Source organism: Rattus norvegicus, chromosome 18 (assembly GCF_021556685.1).
Source record: "Rattus norvegicus strain SHRSP/BbbUtx chromosome 18, alternate assembly SHRSP_T2T, whole genome shotgun sequence".
Lineage (NCBI taxonomy): Eukaryota > Metazoa > Chordata > Mammalia > Rodentia > Muridae > Rattus > Rattus norvegicus.
The window spans coordinates 75,814,415-75,833,845 of record NC_141551.1 but is presented as its reverse complement, the minus strand read 5'-3'; the positions used below and the strand labels follow the sequence as shown (position 1 = coordinate 75,833,845).

At 48.6% G+C, this 19,431-nt stretch overlaps 1 protein-coding gene across 4 annotated transcripts in view; it reads left to right on the top strand.

The window, feature by feature from the left end:
- The first annotated feature begins 2,993 nt into the window (after window positions 1-2,993).
- The window catches only part of Kcng2 (potassium voltage-gated channel modifier subfamily G member 2), a 67,612-nt gene continuing 51,174 nt past the window's right edge, over window positions 2,994-19,431 (top strand). Inside the window, exon 1 of one of the 4 annotated variants that reach the window (XM_087592708.1) lies at window positions 2,994-3,417. The gene's annotated coding sequence lies outside the window, so the exon portion shown is untranslated. 4 annotated transcript variants of the gene reach the window in all.

The window sequence follows — 19,431 nt, the reverse complement described above, 5'->3', positions numbered from 1 at the left end:
GGTCCAGAGTTCCTTTATGGACGACAGGCATAGAAAACCTTAGAGGTGGCTATGAACCTGGTAAGAGCCACAGAACTGCCCACTGCAAAGTGCACAGTGTCTAATTGGATCTCATTGGAACTGTTAATAGCAACAGAACGAAGAAGATCATCTTCCTTTGAAAAGCAGCCAAGAAGTGAAAAGTATAGTTAAATGTCTAGGAGAAAAACCACCGATTTAGAAAAACGCCAGCAACGAAAGAAACTTGATATGCGCTCATGTTAGATAAAAATGGAGTCCCAAGCCTGAAGAATCCTGAGCAGACGGAACCAGGCAGGCCTCTGAAGTGACCCAGCACACTCGGTTTGCAAACACCAGGAACACTTGGCTGTGACTCGCAAATGCCTGTGTTAAAGAGAAACAGAGCCTAAGCTCTGGCAGTCGTGTTACGTAACAAGTGCTTTCCAGCAGAGAGAGACGCTGTCTATGCCGTTCCACCATCATGGCCAATCAGACTTCTGTTGTTTGCTCCCCTGTATTGATTGGTCTTGTAACAGCCTCCCTTGGTTCCTGAGGCAACTTCCGGGTTGCAGTTCCCTGGTATGCTAATCTTTATGGGCTCACTGTTTCTACAAGTTTATTGTGCCTCTATTTACTTTATGACATGCAACTTACAACAGTATCCACTCATCTCCTCACTGAGGCAAACCACTTAACTTACAAGCACTCACCACAGGCTCTGTGCAAAGGATCAATGATGTAAAAATAAAATATGTCCCTGCCCCACAGGCCAGTGTTTGCAAAGACGGAGAGGCAAACATGCTCATAATTTCCTATTTCTTCAAAGAAATCAATTTTCAATTTCAGATCCAGGCACCATTTACTTCTGTAATTATTTGCTAGCAATACACCAGTTGGATTTTGGTAATATGTTAACGTAGTCATGAAAGGGACCCAAATATGTCTGTGAAGGTAAAGATCTTTGAGAGTGGAATGTTGGAGAGAATACCGTGTCAATTAATAAGGCCTGGTACAAGTCACAGACTGGAATTCTGTTTAAGTAACTCTTAACTTTCCTGTGGGACAGTGGAAACGCTAGGGGCGTGTGCTGCCTGTTTGGTGGTGAAACCAGCATATGTTATAATATTATTTTTTATATTAATGAACCAAAAGTATTCTTTATGTAAAAATGACTAGGATGTTTTGATGTCAAAATTGGTGCCAAAATGTTAACAGTGGTGAAGTTTGGATGACAGAGCTGCAGGAAGTTTGCTATGTTCCCTTTTGTGGTTTTTTTTCACAAGTTGAATTTTTCTATAATTATCTTCTCTAGACAGAAACCATTCTGAAACATTACTCCTTCATAAAACCGTGGCTTTCCCAAAGCACAAACCTCACCCAAACATCAACTTCATATCATTTAGGAAAACCAAAGCAAATTTGCAGCATAAGCCCATGTTGGCAGATTCACCACCGCCTCCCATCAACTTCCCAGGGCTACCCAGCCAACAGTGTCCTGTGTCCTCCCTAATCACTTTCTGTGGAGCTGCCCAAGATACCATGGGTCCTGGGGCAGGAAGCTGGACTGGTAACCATGTCTACTGAATCCTACGTCTCAAGATCCCTCAGGTGTAGCAACACCCCTGAAACATTGTTGCAATACACGTAACTTTTATTTCGGTGTTTTTGTAACCTTTTTCTCTGTTGCCAGCGGGCCTGGCATTCCCATTAACTCATTAGCTTAGCAAAGGGAACAACACTGAACTCTCACCATTGCTCTCAGTCTACACGCAAGGACACTCAGAGAGAGGTAAAGGATACACGGACTCCTATGCAACCAGGGCTTACTTGCACTGATCTCCAAAGCACAGATGGGAGCAGTGGATACTGGGGGTGAAATCACGTTAGGGTGTCTTTCCTGTTCTGTTTTGGTACGTGCGTGACACTGGTAGCAGACTGACTCACCAGTTTAAGTGTGCCACCAATTAGATTTCAATTTCAAAGGACAGGAAGTCAATGCTGGCATCCTTCTAAAACACATAGGAAATGCTGGATGAATAGAATAGCCAAGTGGGGACCAGCATTGGTGCTAGTGTGAAACCTTGGCCCACAGATGATGGTTCTTGTCAGAAACACTGACATCACTGTGGTGCAGTGCTGTGTTACAGCACACGTGTGTGTGCATGTGTGTGTGCGTGTGTGTGTGTGTGTGTGTGCGTGCTTTTAAAGACAAGACCCATACTAAGGATGAGCCACCCAACCAGTCAAGTTTCTATCTGTCCAAGGAGATAAGGAAACAGAGTAAATCTAAGGTTCTATGGCATCTGACAGGCTCACCAAAAGGGGAAATAAAAATGAATGAGGTAAAGTTTAATAGGAACAAACTGTAATGTATATTTCAAAGAAGAAGAAGAATAGCAAATAATAATAATAATAATAATAATAATAATAATAATAATACCACCCTGAAGTTTTCATCGGCTCAGGGAAACTAATCCCAACGACTGACCAGATGAGATGTAAAGACTTGGAGAGCGGAGCCAGGGCTGTCTGCAAATGTTCTGAGTGGCAGGATAGTGAGTGGTTTGGCAGAATACACACAGGTACAGTCTGCAAAAGGGGGAGAGGGAGACAGGCTAGTTCCTCTGTGTGATCACTGTGATCCAGGGACTTGGCACAAAGTAAGGGTCTAAAAGGGGTGGCTAGGGTGCAGCTGGACCTGGCCAGTACAGGGCCAGACAATAAGAGGCCCAGGACTCGCCTGGATCCCTCTGTAGCTGTGGAAACAGAGCAGCTGGGCACTGGCCGGGGCTTCCTGAGAGTTGCCTTGCTTCTCAATCTTCTTATCAATGCATCAGAGGCATTCCCAGTGGCCTCCGCCTCTGTAACTGAGTATCTAGAGGGCTGGCCAGGAGCATCTGCCCCCAGAGACAGATTGTGTTGACAAACAGAACTGTCTCAAAGGGCACAGATCCCAGGATCCCAGAAGCAGTCATTTCCTGTGGAAGGGACATGGTGGCCTGGGTTCTGGGTTGTTACAGTGCCTGGGCTCCTGGGCTCTAAATCCAACGAATGGTTTCCAAGGAGAAAACAGCCTAATCCAGGCCTAATCCAGGCCAGAAGCTGGAAAGGGACATTACCATCTCCATGCAAACAGCGACACAGTGGCCACAAGAGGCATCTGGCCACCTGTTCTATAAAAGGCCCCTGTTATAGGAAAAATCACAGACCTTCTGCTTGGTTTGTGTCTCCAGACTGCACAGTTGGGACTTGTCCATAGACTGGAAACCTACAGCTCATCCTTCTGATGTCTCTGGAGTTTGTTAGGAAGAACTTGTTTCCTTTCCTGGAGCGTGGCACTGGAGTGGTCAGTCCACACCTCTCATAGGGCATGGGGTCTGAATGAATGACTTCCTTACTTGGCATGAGCCTGTGCAGGTACGTGTGCGTGTGCACACCAGGGTGTCTCATTATGTGTGTGCACTGTTGTTAGCTCCCATGTGTGTGGGGGGGAGGGGGACAAGTACTTAGGCATAAACCATGTGTGTGTGCCTATGTGATTGTATGAGTACCCTCAGGTATATATGAGTGGTGAATGTGTGTTCTAGTGAGCATGTGAGTTCATGTGTGTGCGCCTGTGTAGCTACGCGTGCCTTTTTGAGTGCGGTCGAATGTGAGTATAGAAGCCCATGTGTTTGAGTGCCTGGGTGTGGAAGTCACGCCCTTGTCCCTCCACGGTCCCACACAATGCCCAAAGCCACAGTGGGGGGCCTCTCCCTGGGACCCGCTGGGCACGAGGGGGCGCCGCGCTACCGTAGCCGGGACGCGCTGGCCAGGGCGGCCTGGGGGCGGCTCACGGGGCGGTGCCGGACTCTGAGCAGTGGGCTCTGGGGACGCTGCGCTCCACCCGGAGGAGAGCCACGGCAGGGCACGCGGAGCAAGCAGCCGGGAGCCCGGGCAGGAGGTAAAGTTGAATTTACATTGCGTGACCCAAGTCTGTTCCGAGAGTCCCTGGGACCGCTCGGGGACAGGGGCGTAGCTGCGAAAGAGGTCTGTGCAGCGGGGCCCGGGTCCGAGCGGAGAGTAGACACCTGTCCGCGGGCGGCCACTGGCGGGAACGCAGCTCAGTTCGGGTGGCTGGCCGCGCTGCGGGCGCCGTAGCCCATGGAGGGGCGCTCGAGGGGTCGGGCTGGGCTGGGGCAAGCGGAGTGGGGCCGCCCGCGCTCCCCGCGCTGGAAGCCGGAGGATTGGGCTTGGCCGCGTGCTGCGCTTTCATGGAGCTTCTGGCGGCTGCCGGAGGCTGGGTCTTGCTGCCGTCCCGTCTGGCCGCGTCGGTTCTACCGGAGCCCGGGTAAGAAGGAGAGAGAAGGGCGAAGGAGGTTCGCACCCGGCGGCGGGGCCCAGGGTCCCCGAGAGGCGGCCAGGGCTCTCGCGGACCGGACGGGACGCGACAGGGCTTGAAGGCTGTGCGCACCGGCTTCGGCGGACAGGTGACTGGGGGGAGTCCGCGGCTCTGGTTCCCTTTCTGGTTGCACCACCCTTTACACGCGCAGTCGCGCGTTCACGCGCTTTGCACGCGCGGGTGTCCTACCACCTTGCCTCTGTAACCTCTCAGGGTTGCGGGTGTGAATTGGGTGTGGGTCCTGGCTCCCGCGTTCGAATTCTGCAAACTCTCTGTCCTCTCCGGCTCGGACAGCAACGTCTGGTCCGGACAGTGGCGCCCGGAGTGAGGAGTGCTGTTTGCTGAGGGGGTCTGAGACTGGACTGGCTGGCGTGTGCGCGGACGGTGAGCTGCTTCCTATGCGCCCGAGGATGATCGTCCAACCTCGCGATTCTTGGGGGGGATCCCACTTACGTTTGCCATCGAATGCTTATGTAGTTTGGAAGCCCCTCCATTCCAAGACTTCTGACCCTTGAAGCACTGCCCTGAGAAAGCACTGGGCTCATGTACTGTCCTCGGAGACCCTTTTGGTCAAGTCCAAATTCTCCTGTTCCTGGACCTGGGAGATTAGGATTCAGCCTTCTTCTTGGTCCCTGGAGGTTCCAGAACTCCTCCCCACAGCCTCTGCTCTCTTTTGTCCCCTCCTTTGCCCTTGGCTAAAAAAGGTTAGGACAGCATTTGGAGCAATGGCATGCTGTGAATAATGAATTTTCATCCAGTATGGAACTCTTGAGAGTGACTAAGTAGTGGATCACATTGTGGCCCTGCCCTTGGGTCAGTTAAGTAAACCCACCAGAGCAGGAACTTGCCTTCAACAGTAACTTTCATTTCTCCCAGTGTCAGGAGGGATTCACAAGGCCCAGAGGCAATGGCTGTCTTTCCTCTCTGTCCCTCTCTCCAGGAGGACCTTCCCTCTTGGGCTAGGACTTTCACTGGGCTCTGGCTGCCTTCCGTAGCCCGTCAGTGGATTGTTTTGCTCTCTTACGCTATGAATCCTGGGGGCGTTGTGGTGCATGCAGAAGTGAAACCCACTTGCCTGGAGGTCCCTGCTCTGTACCACACACGCAGAGACACCAGGCACATGCAGTGCTGTCCAAAGAAGGCTGTGGTTTCTGGGTCTCTTTTGGGGAGACTGATGACAGTTTTCCAAGGCCAGTTGATAGATTCCCTCTGAGTCGTTCTCCTGCCTTGAGATTGCCATCATTAAAAACAAAACAAGCAAAGAGAAGTTGGGTGTCTGTGGAGGCAATGGAGGAGAGGCGAGTGAGTTCCAGGCCGACACGGATTGGAACTGTGTGGTTTTCTTTTCCTGGTGCCTAGCAGAGCCCTGCGTGGGCCAGATGCTCAGAAGGTGTGTGCCGGTTGATTAATTGTTTGAGTTATAATTAAGAGCTTCTACCTAGTGTATGGCTGGGGGCAGCATTATCATAATTACAGGTGTGTGTGCTGTAATTAGTAGGTCCTGTAAAACACAGAGGTTGGTAGGAAATGATAAAACGCTGGGGTTTACCCTGGCAAGCGCAGGACCTCAGCGTCTCTGAGTTGGAGGGGGAAGGGTTGAGGCAGATGAGGCTTGGGGTCCTCTTCACCCCTAGTTCTGGGCTTGTTTTCTGAAAGAAGTGTGTCTCACCAGGTCCCCAGAGGGCAGGATGAGCCCAGGGCTGTCTGGAGTGGGAGGTGCTGTTGGCTCAGAAACTCTATGTGGATGTGTGGGGGCAGACTCGGGGCGGGGGGAGCAGATGTGTGGCACTGATTGTGTGGGTGGCTGAAGGTGACCAGATCTGAATGATGAGGTTGGTCTCTGGTTCAGAATGGCCCTTTGGGTCTGAAGCTCAGTGCCCACGGATGATGAAGAATAGGAGCATTCTGAGATAACGCCATCCGGGGACATTGTCCCCACTGCTAGAGTGGGAGTATCTGCCGAAATAGAGACTGCCTTCAGTTGGCCCCTGCACCCATATCATGAGAAGAGCAACCATGTTGCTACGGTCTGCTTCACTGGAGCCTCCACAGTGTCTGACAGGAGCTAAGGCTTGCAGCACCCCTACCCCAGAGAGGCTGAGTCAGAACTGCCTTTGACAGGATCTCGTCTTCATCTTCCCGAGCTTGAGGCACTTGGGATCCCTTTTCTGTTGCAAAGAAACATCATGAGTCTCTCAAGCCACTTTCTTCATATGTGTGTGTGTGTGTGTGTGTGTGTGTGTGTGTGTGTGTGATTTAAAAAAACTTTTATTTTATTTATATGAGTACACTGTAGCTGTCTTCAGACACACCAGAAGAGGGCATCAGACCCCATTACAGATGGCTGTGAGCCACCATGTGGTTGCTGGGAATTGAACTCAGGACCTCTGGAAGACCAGTCAGTGCTCTTAATAGCTGAGCCATCTCTCCAGCCCCATCAACTTTCTTAAGCAGAACTTCAAAAGTTCCTTTTCCCAGAGAGGCTTAGTCAGGCTAGGGAGGGACCAGTCCTTCATCCTCCAGGAAACACCTGCAGGCCCTAGAATCTCTGAGTTGAGGGGCTTAGGCTGCGGCAGACATGATGAGGTTTGGGGTCACCTTTCCCCCCTTTCTAAATAACTCAGATGGTGAAGCGGCCATCTATCATCTAGCCCATAGCGACAGTCCTCTGCGGATACAGGTTCTGCAAACCTGGGTCTTGGCGTCCACAGATGTGGGGCAGTCTGCAGTATTCATGTGGACCTCCGTCCTGGAATCATGTGGCTGCCCCAGATGACGTCCCTGCACTCCAGCTTTGGAGAGATTTGTTCATGAGTAAAACACAAACCACATCCCTTTAGAAATACCCGTTTTAATTTCATGGCGAGTTTAGAAAAAGACTAATGGAAATGTCTATGTGTGCAGAAACACTTTGTGTCACTTCCTTCTGCTGAGCAAGGGATTCTGTAGAGTAACAGACACACCAGCAAAGGTTCCAGTGGCTCTTGGGCCTTGGGCACAGCTCCCTCTCTATTACTGTCCCTGACACACCTCTTAGGTTAGCGTTTTCTCTGCTCCCACCGAGGTAGTTCCCCAAGACCTGGGCTCCAGGGAGGAACGCAGGATTCAGGCCAGGGCCGGGGAACTCAGTGATTTTCACCAATATTCTTTTTTTTTTTTTTTACATTTTTTATTTATATTTCAAAGGTTAATCCCTTTCCCGGTTTCCTGTCCATAAGCTCCCATCCCATCCCCCCTCCCCTTCTTTTATAAGGGTGTTCCCCCTCCTCAACCACCCCTCCTTCCCGCCTCCCCACCCTGACATTCCCCTACATTGTGGGATCCAGCCTTGGCAGGACCAAGAGCTTCTCCTTCCATTGGTGCCCAACAAGGCCACCCTCTGCTACATATGCAGCTGGAGCCATGGGTCTGTCCATGTGTACTCTTTGGGTAGTCTCACCAATGTTCTTAACTGTAGACATTTAAATGATGGTGTTTAAATCTTAGCCTAGACCTGAGTGGTGTCTTGAAATCAAAGGCTAGAATTCAGAGGCTCCACTAGGCCTCCAAACCGTCTGGCTGTTGTGAATACGGGGGCAGATCTAACTAAATTCCATCTCTAAGAGGCAGATTTATTTTTGTCAAGGTTTGGCTGTGGTGGGAAGGGCTGTGGGATCCACTTGTGCCTGACTCTTGGCTCCGCTCTCCCTGTGACTTCCCAACTCCGGGAACTTCCTCCATCGGTTGGGCCTGTTCAGTTTCTGTGTCTCCTGTGTTGTTACTCCCTGTTCCACCTCCCAAGGAAGAGGTATCTGAGGGTCCTCCAGACGTCCTGACATCCTTACATACAAACCACTTGGCCATTACATCTCAGGCCTTGCCCTTGAGGACTCACTACCTCAGGGTGGTGAAGGTGAGGCCTGGCAATGTGGATTCTAAATAGGGGTCCTAAGTGAGTCTCCGTGTGTGTGTGTGTGTGTGTGTGTGTGTGTGTGTGTGTGTGTGTTACAAGCGGGTTTCTTGTTGAGGGGGATGTGAAGGCCAGAGGGTAGCATTGAGTATCTTCCTCTGTTGTGCTCTTTGCTTTTGGAGGTGGGAGGTGCTAACTGACCGGCCAGCAAAGTCCTAGGGTTTGTCTGTCTGTAGCCTTCCTCCAGCCAGTGTTAAGGCTACAGGTGCACCCCTTGATTTTGCATGGGAGCTGGGGATCCAAACTCAGGTCTTCATGCTTGTACACTGAATACTTTACCCACCGAGCCCCCTCTTCAGCTTCCTGGTGCTTTCCAGAAAAGTGCTGGCAGAATTCATCCTTGCTAGGAGGGAGCTGGGGAACACTGGCTACTTCTTCCTCAGAGCGTTAATTTAGTGACAGAGCTGCATTGTGCCCTGTCTCAGGGGAGCCGCCTTTAGACTGCATTGTGGCTCTCTTCAGGCTGACACAGAGGCCAGACATACACATCTCTCCTGGCAAATTAATAAGGAGGAAAACATGTCCCCGAGTTCCTTCGCAGCGCAGGGAAGTCAGTTTTCAACAATGTGCCTTGGCCCAGGGCTAGAACATCAAGATTAATTAAGTGGAATGTTTCTACCATTTTCTTTCCTGACATCCTCCCATACCCAGAATCTGTGCAGGGCCGCAGGGTACCAACGGGGATGCACCCCCTCCTCTATGACTGTGTGAATGTGAGTAAAGTCTTAAACTTCTGCCCTCAAACTCAGACTCTCAGACTGGAGAGGTCTTAGGGGTTAGAAACCTACCCAAGTACAGAGGTCTCCTGCCCAGGTTGGTTCCAGGGTTAGCTTTTTGCACACTCAACACTCGGAAATCACATGTGTCTCTCTGCACACCCTCATACTAAGATGTTATCAAATCCTGAGGTTGGGATGTTTATCTACAGAGAAAAACCATGCTATTAAGGGGCATCCAGATCCCACATCTTCTGAGTGAACCCCAGCCCTTTCTTCCTGACTCAGGTCTTGTGACTACTTAATTATTTCAAAGAGTGAAACAGCAAGTGGGCTCACCTAGTCCAGAATTTAACTGTCTACATAGTTGCTGTGTTTCTGGAAGCTTCCTTCTGTGAAAGCTTTACACTTTCCATCCATAAGATTCCGCCGGGATTTAATGGGGCCCTGATCTCACATGGGAAGATGTTCTGTCTATCTGAGGTTTTCTGTCTAGTTTTGTTAGCATATAATAAGTGTACTAATGGGTTTATTATGACAGTTACCTGCATGTGTAATGTGTCTTAGTCTTACTCACAGCTCCCAATTACCTCTTCTTGTATCTCCTCATCGGGTCCCTGTCGTCTTCCTAAATAGTCCTCTTTGTCTTTTCATGTCTTCTTTGTTTTAATCTATCCAAACTGAGGGTTTTTTTTTTAAAGAAAAGGAAGAGGAGAAGGGGAGGAGTGAAGAGAAGGAGGAGGAGGAAAGGAGGAGGAGGGAGAGGAGGAGGGAGAGGAGGAGGGAGGAGAAGGGAGGAGAAGGGAGGAGAAGGGGGGAACTTAGAAATAGCCAAAGATAAAAGACGGAGCAAAGGGCTGGAGAGATGGCTCAGCGGTTAAGAGCACTGACTGCTCTTCCAGAGGTCCTGAGTTCAATTCCCAGCAACCACATGGTGGCTCATGACCATCTGTCATGGGATCCGATACCCTCTTCTGGTGACAGTGTACTTGCACACATAAAATAAATCTTCTTTTAAAAAACAAGGTGGGGGCTGGGGATTTAGCTCAGTGGTAGAGCGCTTACCTAGGAAGCACAAGGCCCAGGGTTCGGTCCCCAGCTCCGAAAAAAAGAACCAAAAAAAAAAAAAAAAAAAAAAAAAAAAAAAAAAAAAAAAAACAATGGGACACCTTTAAAGGGATATTTGAAAATGAGAGAGGCCTGGCATAGGAGAGGGCAGGAGGATCAGGAGCTCAGGCCACCCTTGGCTAAGTAGTGAGCCAAAGGCTAGCCTGGAACACGTGAAGCCTCAAAACAAAAGAAGGAAGAAAAATAGACTCGGAGAAAGATGTTTAGTTACAGGGACCTATGTAACGATGCCAGAACTATGAACACACACATTATTTTATTATTTGTTCCTAGAAAGAAATGGTAGCAGAAAGGCACCTAGGTAATGCCTACAGACCTCAAAGCCAGTTGACAGACACAAGTGTGCAGAAGCAAGAAGAACAGAAAGGCAACAGCTAAACATCGAACGACACACCTTAAAATAATATTATTATTTCTTTGAGAATTCATACAGTGTAATTTGATGATATTCGCCTCCCTACTCTTCCTCCTAACTTCCCCACTCCTCTATTCTCCCAAACTTGGTGACTTGGTGTTCTCTCTCTCTCTCTCTCTCTCTCTCTCTCTCTCTCTCTCTTCATTTTTAATAACCTAGTCACTCCAATTCGTGTTGCTCATATACCCCTGCAGTTTGGTCAACCTGCTAAGAAGCACACACTAAAGAAAACTACCCGTCTCCTCTCAAAATCATCAACTGTCAGCTACGATGTTGATTGCCTTGGTCTTGCACAGGCAGCCACAGCAGCTGGGCACACGAGTTCAGTGGTCCTGTCACGTCAGAAGACACTGTTCGTCCCACCATCCCTGACCTCTGGCTCTTAGAGTCTTTCAGCCCCCTCTTCCACAGTCCCTGAGCCTAGAGGAGGAGGTGTGAGATAAGTGTCCCATTTGTAGCTGAACGCTCCACAGACACTTCTCTGGACTTTGACCAGTAAGTGCCTGTCTCTGTTAACCGCCTTCAGCTTCAGAAAGAAACTTCTCTGAGGAGCTATGAGATCTGTGCTAATAGATGGGTAGAGATAAATGAATATACAGGACCCTTTGATATGATGTTGATTTAGCAGAATACTAGTAGTTGGTTCACCCCTGAAGCCTGTGAGATACTCATCTGTAGGTTCTTGACCAGATTGTAATGCCAGGCATGTGTTCCTCTTGGCCTTAGATCCAATCAGAAAGCGGTTGGTTATCCTCATGACATTTGTGCCACTGTTGTTCTGTTACCCACGGTCATAAACCATGACTGCAGGTCCCACAGTTCACAGACTACTGAGGACTTTCCCCCACATCCTACTCAAGCTAGGCAACAGGAAACAGGCTTCAAGGTTAGTACCAACCGGATTTCTCCACGTCTTTTGACCATTGTATGTAATGTCTTCAGCGATATTGTGAAAACAGCTATCCTTCTCAAAGCAATCTACAGATTGAATGTAATTTCCATCAAAAATTCAAATGCCATTCTTTGAGGAAATTTTTTAAAATTGTAAAATTCATATGGGAGGGCAAATGACTCCGGAGAGCAAACAAACAAACAAACAAACAAAAAACAATAGAACAAACAATAAACAGTCCGATACAATAAGAATACAGCTGAAGGTGTCACCACACCCAATTCCAAGCTATACTACAAAACCATAAATAAAAACACTATGCTACTAGCACATGATAGACACATTGAACAATGGGACGCAGCTAAGGACTCGTTAGAATTCGTGGTTGCTCGCATTTTGACAAAGATGACCGACACACCCACTGAACAAAAGACAGCGTCTGTACCAAATGGTGTTGGGGAAACTGAGTAACTACATGTAGAGTGCAAATTGGCGAGGCTGTGGATACCAGTCTGGCAGTTCCTCAGAAAACGATCAGCAGGTCTACCTTATGACCCAACTATAACTCTCACGGGCAGGCTGCCTGGCTTGCATTTAAAAAGCAGTTAATATATTCTGCCACGTCGGCAGGAAGGCCACAGCTGATGTAGAAGAGCCCTCAACAAAACCCAACGTCTAATCAGAATGAACGTTCTCATAAATCTCTCAACTTGAGGGGGGGGAGAGAGAGAGGAAGAGAGGGGGACAGAGAGGGAGGGAGAGGGAGGGAGGGAGGGAGAAGAGAGAGAGAGAGAGACAGAGACAGAGACAGAGACAGAGAGAAAGAGAGGGAGGGGGAGGGAGGAGGAGAGAGACAGAGAGACAGAGAGGGAAAGAGAGGGTGGGGGAGGGAGGGAGAGGGAGGGGGGACAGAGAGGGGGACAGAGAGGGAAAGAGAGGGAGGGGAGAGAGAAAGACAGACAGAGAGAGACAGAGAGGGAAAGAGAGGGAGGGGGAAGGAGGGAGGGAGGGATTGAGAGAGAAAGAGAGAGAGAGAGAGAGAGAGAGAGAGAGAGAGAGAGAGAGGATATGAAGGGCTCAAAGTGAGGATTGAAGGCTCTCGTTAGGATTAAGAAGGCCAGGATGCCCCTCCCACTCCTCCCACTACTGCTCCTCAGTAAAGAACAGTGGGAGAAATGACAGATATGCAGGTAATAGAGGAGGAGGAAGAGGAGGAGGAGGAGGAGGAGGAGCAATCTCTGTTTACAAATAACATGATTGCTCCAAGAAACATACATCCCAGCAAACTCGGCCCCCCAAATTCCCAGAGCTGGTGAGTGAGTGAGAACTCACACTTGTGTATGGAAACCTTGATCTTTTTTTTTTTTTTTTTTTTTTTTTTTTTTTTTTTTTGGAGCTGGGGACCGAACCCAGGGCCTTGCGCTTCTTAGGCAAGCGCTCTACCGCTGAGCTAAATCCCCAACCCCAAAACCTTGATCTTTAACACCAAACGTGCAGTGCTTGTCTGGCGTGCAGTTCAGGCTTCAGCACGAGGGAAGGGGAGGAGCTGTGTAGAAGGCCATTTACAACCAACCATTCTACACAAAGCTAAACAGGGGTCCACATGATACAGAACTCCCACAGTCTGAATGCTGCAAGTTAGAAATGTTGCTTGAGGATATCAGGGGCCTGGGGGTGTAAGGCAGGGATATTGGACATGCATACGGCCCTGGGTCCAATCCTCAACACCCCAGAAAAAGGGCAGGAAAATAAAAAGTTAGACCACGCTCATGGAAAGAAGATCACGGTACATGTATTGCCTCTCGGACTGATGGGTAGGTTAAACACAACTTGTGGGAATGTCCCCATAGGGTTTTCTAAAGGAAATACAGACATAATATATGTAGGTATATCATGCTTATTCTGAAGTTCACAGGGAAAGTACAGGCTCTAAAACACCCCCCCCAAAAAGAGCACCCCAAAGGGAGAACCCTGTCTAGAGCCATTCCAGCTGTATTCACACTTACTCTGTAGCCACCATTGTCTCCATAGTAGTATCGATCATGTACTGGAAGGACTCGTGGATCAACGGAACAGGAGATTGTAGTCTATAAAAGAGAAAGGTGAGGCAGACTGTGGAGAGAAATGGCGCACGCTGGTGTCCCTGTCACCTCCTAACGGTAAAAGATATTCTATGGCTTTGCAGGAAGTGACCCTTGTGAGACCTGGCTGGAGGGTGCTGGGTCTTCTCCATGACAGGTGTGGGGAATCTCAACCTGCAGAGAGTGATGTGTCCACACACCACACACGGGTTTAGTAAAAAGTCCTGCACAGATAGAATTACCTCAGAAGCAGTGTCCAGCAGAGAAGGGGCTGGACTTTGAAGGGAAGACCATGGCCACACATTCGTTGCTCTGCAAAGGCTGGGCAGGGAGGGTTCTACAGAGATGTCAGGTCGGCTCTTTCTCCTTCAGAGGAGCTCAGACCCGAGGCCCAAAGGCTGCTGTGGACATGGGCCCCCTGCGGGTCAGACCCAATCCATGGGTGATGTGGTGACCCCTTCCCGCCTCCTTCCTGCCTCTCCTTTCCCGCCCTCCGAGGATCCTCCTGGGGCAGCTCACTTCATCCCTGGTTCTCCGTTTTCATCTCCTGGAGATTATTAATTAAAATTCTTTCAGAATCAATTTTCTGAGCAAAATTGGTGTGGGAATGAGGCATTTATATAACTCCCTCACACTGTTTCTCTTCCAGAAATGGGTAATGGGCTCGTTTCAAATTGAATTAATAGATAATTAACACATGTGCAGACACAGGCAGGAGAGCAATGTGTCATTTTCTCTCTCTCTCTCTCTCTCTCTCTCTCTCTCTCTCTCTCTCTCTCTCTCTCTCTCGTTAAATTGTTCCTATAAAGACTTGGTCCTGACCAGTGAGGTATAAAAAGATGGTCCCTGGGCCTTTCGTAAGACCATGGAACCCTTGGAGGGTCTATTACATGGGAGCCAGGGCAGATACAGCAGCCCCGGGGGCGTTCGGACCAGTAGGAACGTGAGGGGGACTCACCGGTACCAGGTCACACATCCAGAGTTAGAAGGTGTGTCCCCAGCAGAGAAACTGCCCAAAGGCTTTTCCGGGAGGAAGTAAAAGGCATCTCGTCACCTGGTTATCACAGCGAGTGTCGCCCACTGCAACACAGTTGTCACCCCACTCCTGTTGTCACATTAGGATGACTGGCATACCTTGTCTTGTTGTAAGTTGTCACACAGTGGCACAGCGATCCTGGGCTGTCCCCAGACCGTACACACCCACAATCATTGCATTGGCTTGGCGGTTCTCATCCTCCTTGCCTTATTTCTGATAACTGCCCTCTTTGGCTTTCTGAGACTTGAGTGAGGCCTCATCTCCCAATCAGCGTCTCTCCCATCCTGAGACCTCTGCGCTTACCCTGTAACGCTTAACCCAAGACCCCGTGTCTCGGTTCTGGTTGTGAGCCTGTGAAAAGCAGGGTGAGGTGACTTCAGGTCACCAGCAGCTGTTCCTCTCCAGTTCCTTCCTGGAAGGCATGGGGCAACAGGAGCAGGAGGGAGGCTGAGCCTTTCCCGGGCCTTTTGGACGCTCCCCACTGCGCTTACCAGCTTCTTTCCTAGAGCTATGCTCAATTCCCCCAAGGCCAATTGTGACCCTGCCCTAGGTGGGCATATAATGAATCCAGAGAAACCTCATGGACCACCACAGAATCTGCTTCTCGGAGAAGAAAGTCCAGTTGAGGCATTTTCCGGGAAGAGATCTCTCTGTGGGAGCCTCCGGTAGCCATGTGGTGGAAGATGGTTAGCCTGTGGTAGCCAGGAGATCCTATGCTCCTTCTCCATTGCTCTAACCTGATAACACCTGGAGCACCTTCAGCTGTGAAAGACTCTAGGGATGAGAGGGGTGCATGGTACAGTCACACAAGCTAGGACGCCCATCCCCACAGGAAAAGCACAGCTTCTAGAAAATGTGTTTTCTAGTCCTGAACATCTAAGCAGCCCACACACAAATTACCCAAAGGCGTGGGCAGGAGTTCCACTGGGGCCCTAATTATACCATGCAGCATGGGGGAGTGTCAGGTGCCTCGGTGGTGAACGGTGCAGGGCCCGTGAAGCAGAATTCAGCTCTGGCAATGGTCCTGGGCCTGAGCCTCTGTCAGGCAACCCACCCCCACCCCTGGAAGAGCCTCACACCGCTCCACAAGCTGCCGGAATAGAGCCTCAGAGCCCAATTAGCAAGGACTGCAGCTTTAGACCCCGCCTCTCCTGTGCTTCTTTACAAAACACTGTGTGTGTGTGTGTGTGTGTGTGTGTGTGTGTGAGCGTACTTTTAGAATGTGCTTTTAGCCATCTTGATGTATAATTTAGCGCCACCACTTACATTTACCATGTCATGTAACCATTACCACTGTTCCAAAACTGTATTACTCCCAATAGAAATCCTCCCCACACACAAGCACAAAGCAGGCATTCTAATCCACGCTCTGTCTTTATTATAAATGCCTGGTCTAGTCCGAGGCGTAAGCTTTTAGCATCTGAAATACCTTTCCAACTGAAATTTTTTTTTATGTGAAATCTTTTTCATATATATATGAAGATCAAACATCTATTGATAACCCACGCTCAATTTTTAAAAAGATTCCTTGGTGTTTGGATCTAATTTTTACCATTAATTAAAGACTAAGGCAAATTTTCATACCATTGAGATATATATTATTTATTTTTACAAAAAAGCTTAAATCTTGGCTAAGATGGTTCTGCAGGTGGCAGGGCACCTTTGGTGTGTTTCAGAGATGTCCAGCGCTCGACCTTCATTGTAAAGAACGCTGCCTAGCGCGAGCGTTGTTCAGTACAAAATGGCAGACGTGTGTAGAACCATTCAAAACTTCCAAGGTTGTTGGAAATTTTGTGCAAATCTGGAGCCAAAAGTCATTTAATGTTTTTTTTAAAAAAGTAATTTAAGTCAGTAGCTGAAATACTGGCTTTTTAAATTAAACAGTCCAACACAACACAGCCCAAGGATGCTCTAACATGCTCAGGAACGATGGCAGGAATATATTAAAAAGTGCTTTCTGTGATTAAGCCATTGTATTTCTGTAAGGGTGGAAAGCCCTGTATGTAGACTTAAAGCCCTGCGTTTCATAGCATAGAGTGGTCATGAATCTGAGCGTAGGGATTTTAGAGTGCGTTGGTTGAGCATAGCATAATAGCACGCGTCGTGCATGCATGGTGCTAAGTGCATAGGCTGAGTGCTTTGAACCAAGGGCTGCGAGAAAGCTGCACAAGGCAACGGGAATGAGTCGTGCCAGGAATAACCTGGATTTGTTACATATTTGACTTTGTTACTGTTTGCCATCCTGAATTCGGAAACAGTTTATTGTTGTCAAATGTTTCAAGAAAAATGTTACATGAAAAAATTATGGTTCCCAATCAAAGAAGCTGGATGCTAGGGGTTGCGGTAATTGTGCAATGCAGTTCACCTATGTCATAGTGTCCTATGTGGTATGAGGCTGGACTTTCTGACCTTCTGCATACGGATGTCCCCTTTCTCAGCACCATCTGTGGGGAGACTTCCTGCTGACTTGTCTAGATTCTCTTTTCCTAAGACACCAGGATCTATGTCTTGGCTCTTTGTTCTATTTTGTTGATTAATATGTCCGGCACCACACTGCCTTAACTGCTGTAGTCTTTTAGGTCCTTTGACAATTGGGAAGGGCTCTGGTGTGGTCCTTTCATGCCAGATTATGTGGGCTACCCACAGGCCATTGAGACTCCACATGAATTAAGTTGAGCATTTTCTGTCTCTACAACACTCTCTGAGATTTTGTTCTAGAAGGACCATTCTTGCGAGGAAGTCCCAGCATGGGTGTTTGGGGTGTGAAGACTTCATTTAACACATCAAAATCTAACTCAGGGGGCTTCTGTTTTCAGGACCCCAGTAGAAAAAGTTAGGATTTTAAACACTTTTATCTGAGTTATTTTTAGACTTGCAGAAGAATTGGGAATTTGCATGGTTTTCTAAGCCACTGTCCTCCTTCGCTGGTGTCTCTCAGTGGAATTAGACCTCACTCCATCACTGCCTGTCCCTCTAATGCCACACTGTGAGGCTCTGTCTAGGACTTTATACTTCTTGGTCTCCCGCCCTTCTGCAATGGCTCCGCAGACTTGCTTGGGTCTTTATGATCTTGACATTTAAAAAGTGTTGTTCTGGGCCGTTGAGGTGTTGGGACTAGATGAAGCCTTTTACCTACAGATCTTTGACTCAATGCCCACAATTCAAATGATCGTCTTCTGGTAATCTGAATTGTGTGCTGCTCCACTTCCTGTGCCTTTCGTTTGCCCTAGTGGGTTCTGTGCTTTCATAGCTATGTGTGTCCATGCATGTGTGGGATCGGAGCTCTGACTGCAGAGACAGATGCCTTTTTGGGTCCTTTTTGAAATTCTGTCCCACCTGTGCCTCAGGGACAGTGTGTGTGTCGTCACAGTCCTGGCCCACCCACCGAGGCTTCTCCCTTAGCAATATTTCTGGAGATTTGCTCCAGGATGGCCAGACCCTCCTTCCACGGATGCGCCCCTGTGGAAGCACGCGCTTACCCAGGGTCTTTCCTATCATTTGCAATCCAGAACCACTCTGCAACAAAGAATGCCTGTGCATTTGAAGTTTCTTTGTAGTGAAATCCTAGAGTTGGACAGACTGAAGACTTCTAGACTTCCTACAGGGCATGGGCACACAGTGACCTCACAGCTAAAGGGATGTCATCCCATAGTGACAAGGGGCTCTGGGGCTGTGCCAGTTGGCATGTGTCTAACTAGGGGTGAGCACAGGCATTTTCCTGACACCCTTGAGGGACACTTGTATCCTCTGACTTCCTGCTCTTGTTTCCCCCTCTTTCTCTGTGTGTTTTGGTCCTTTGTCACTCGGTTACCAAGAATTCTGTGTTCACGTTTTCCCTCAAGCTTCTTCAGTGCTCATACTTTATTATTAAGGTGTCGTCATCCAAATTAGCATATTTTGTTTCAGGGGGAAGAGGGCTGAATTTAGTTTATAAATTAATGCCAAAAGGAAAGTATCATGGGCTGGGGGGCGGTTTGGCTCAGTAGGTGATGCTGAGTTTGGACCAGCAGCACCCAGTCAAAAGCTGGGCAGGCTCATGCATGTCTGAAACCCCAGACACGTGGGGTGTGGAGCAGGAGAACTGCTGCGGTCTGCTGGTCAGCCAGTCCAGGCAAAAGTGGAGAGCTCCAGGTTCAGTGAGACCCTGTCTCAAGAGAATAAGATGGAGAAGTGATAGAATAGGATACCCAGAATCCTCATCTGGCATATGTGCACACACATGAGTCAACACACATAAACATGCATACATATACTCACACACACACACACAACACCCCCCACAAACATACATGCATACATACATTCATGACAAACACACACAAACATACACATATGCTCCACAGACATACACAGTAGCAGACAAACATGAATCAACACACACACATGAATCAACATACAAGCATGCATACACACACACACACACAACACCCCCCACACAAGCATACATACATACACATACAAACATGCACACACATGAACACACACATGCACGTACACACACACACACACACACACACACACACACACACACACACCACAGATACACACAGCGGTAAAGGAGCCGGCATCACAATGTTAAGCTGTCTTGTCCAAGAACAGAGGACTGTGGTCCGTGTACTGAACCTGACTGTCCTAATAACTGGCTGGAACCCTGGACCTTACATACACTAAGCTAGTGCTTGACCACTGAGCCATACCCCTGGTCCAGTTCAAATCCAGAGTATTTCCAGAGTATTGTCATTTTTTTCTGGTAAAAATTGTGCACATGCCTTGTGAAAATTATTTTTCTATATTTTTGTTGTTGTTGTTGTTGCTATGTTAAGAAGATGGTTT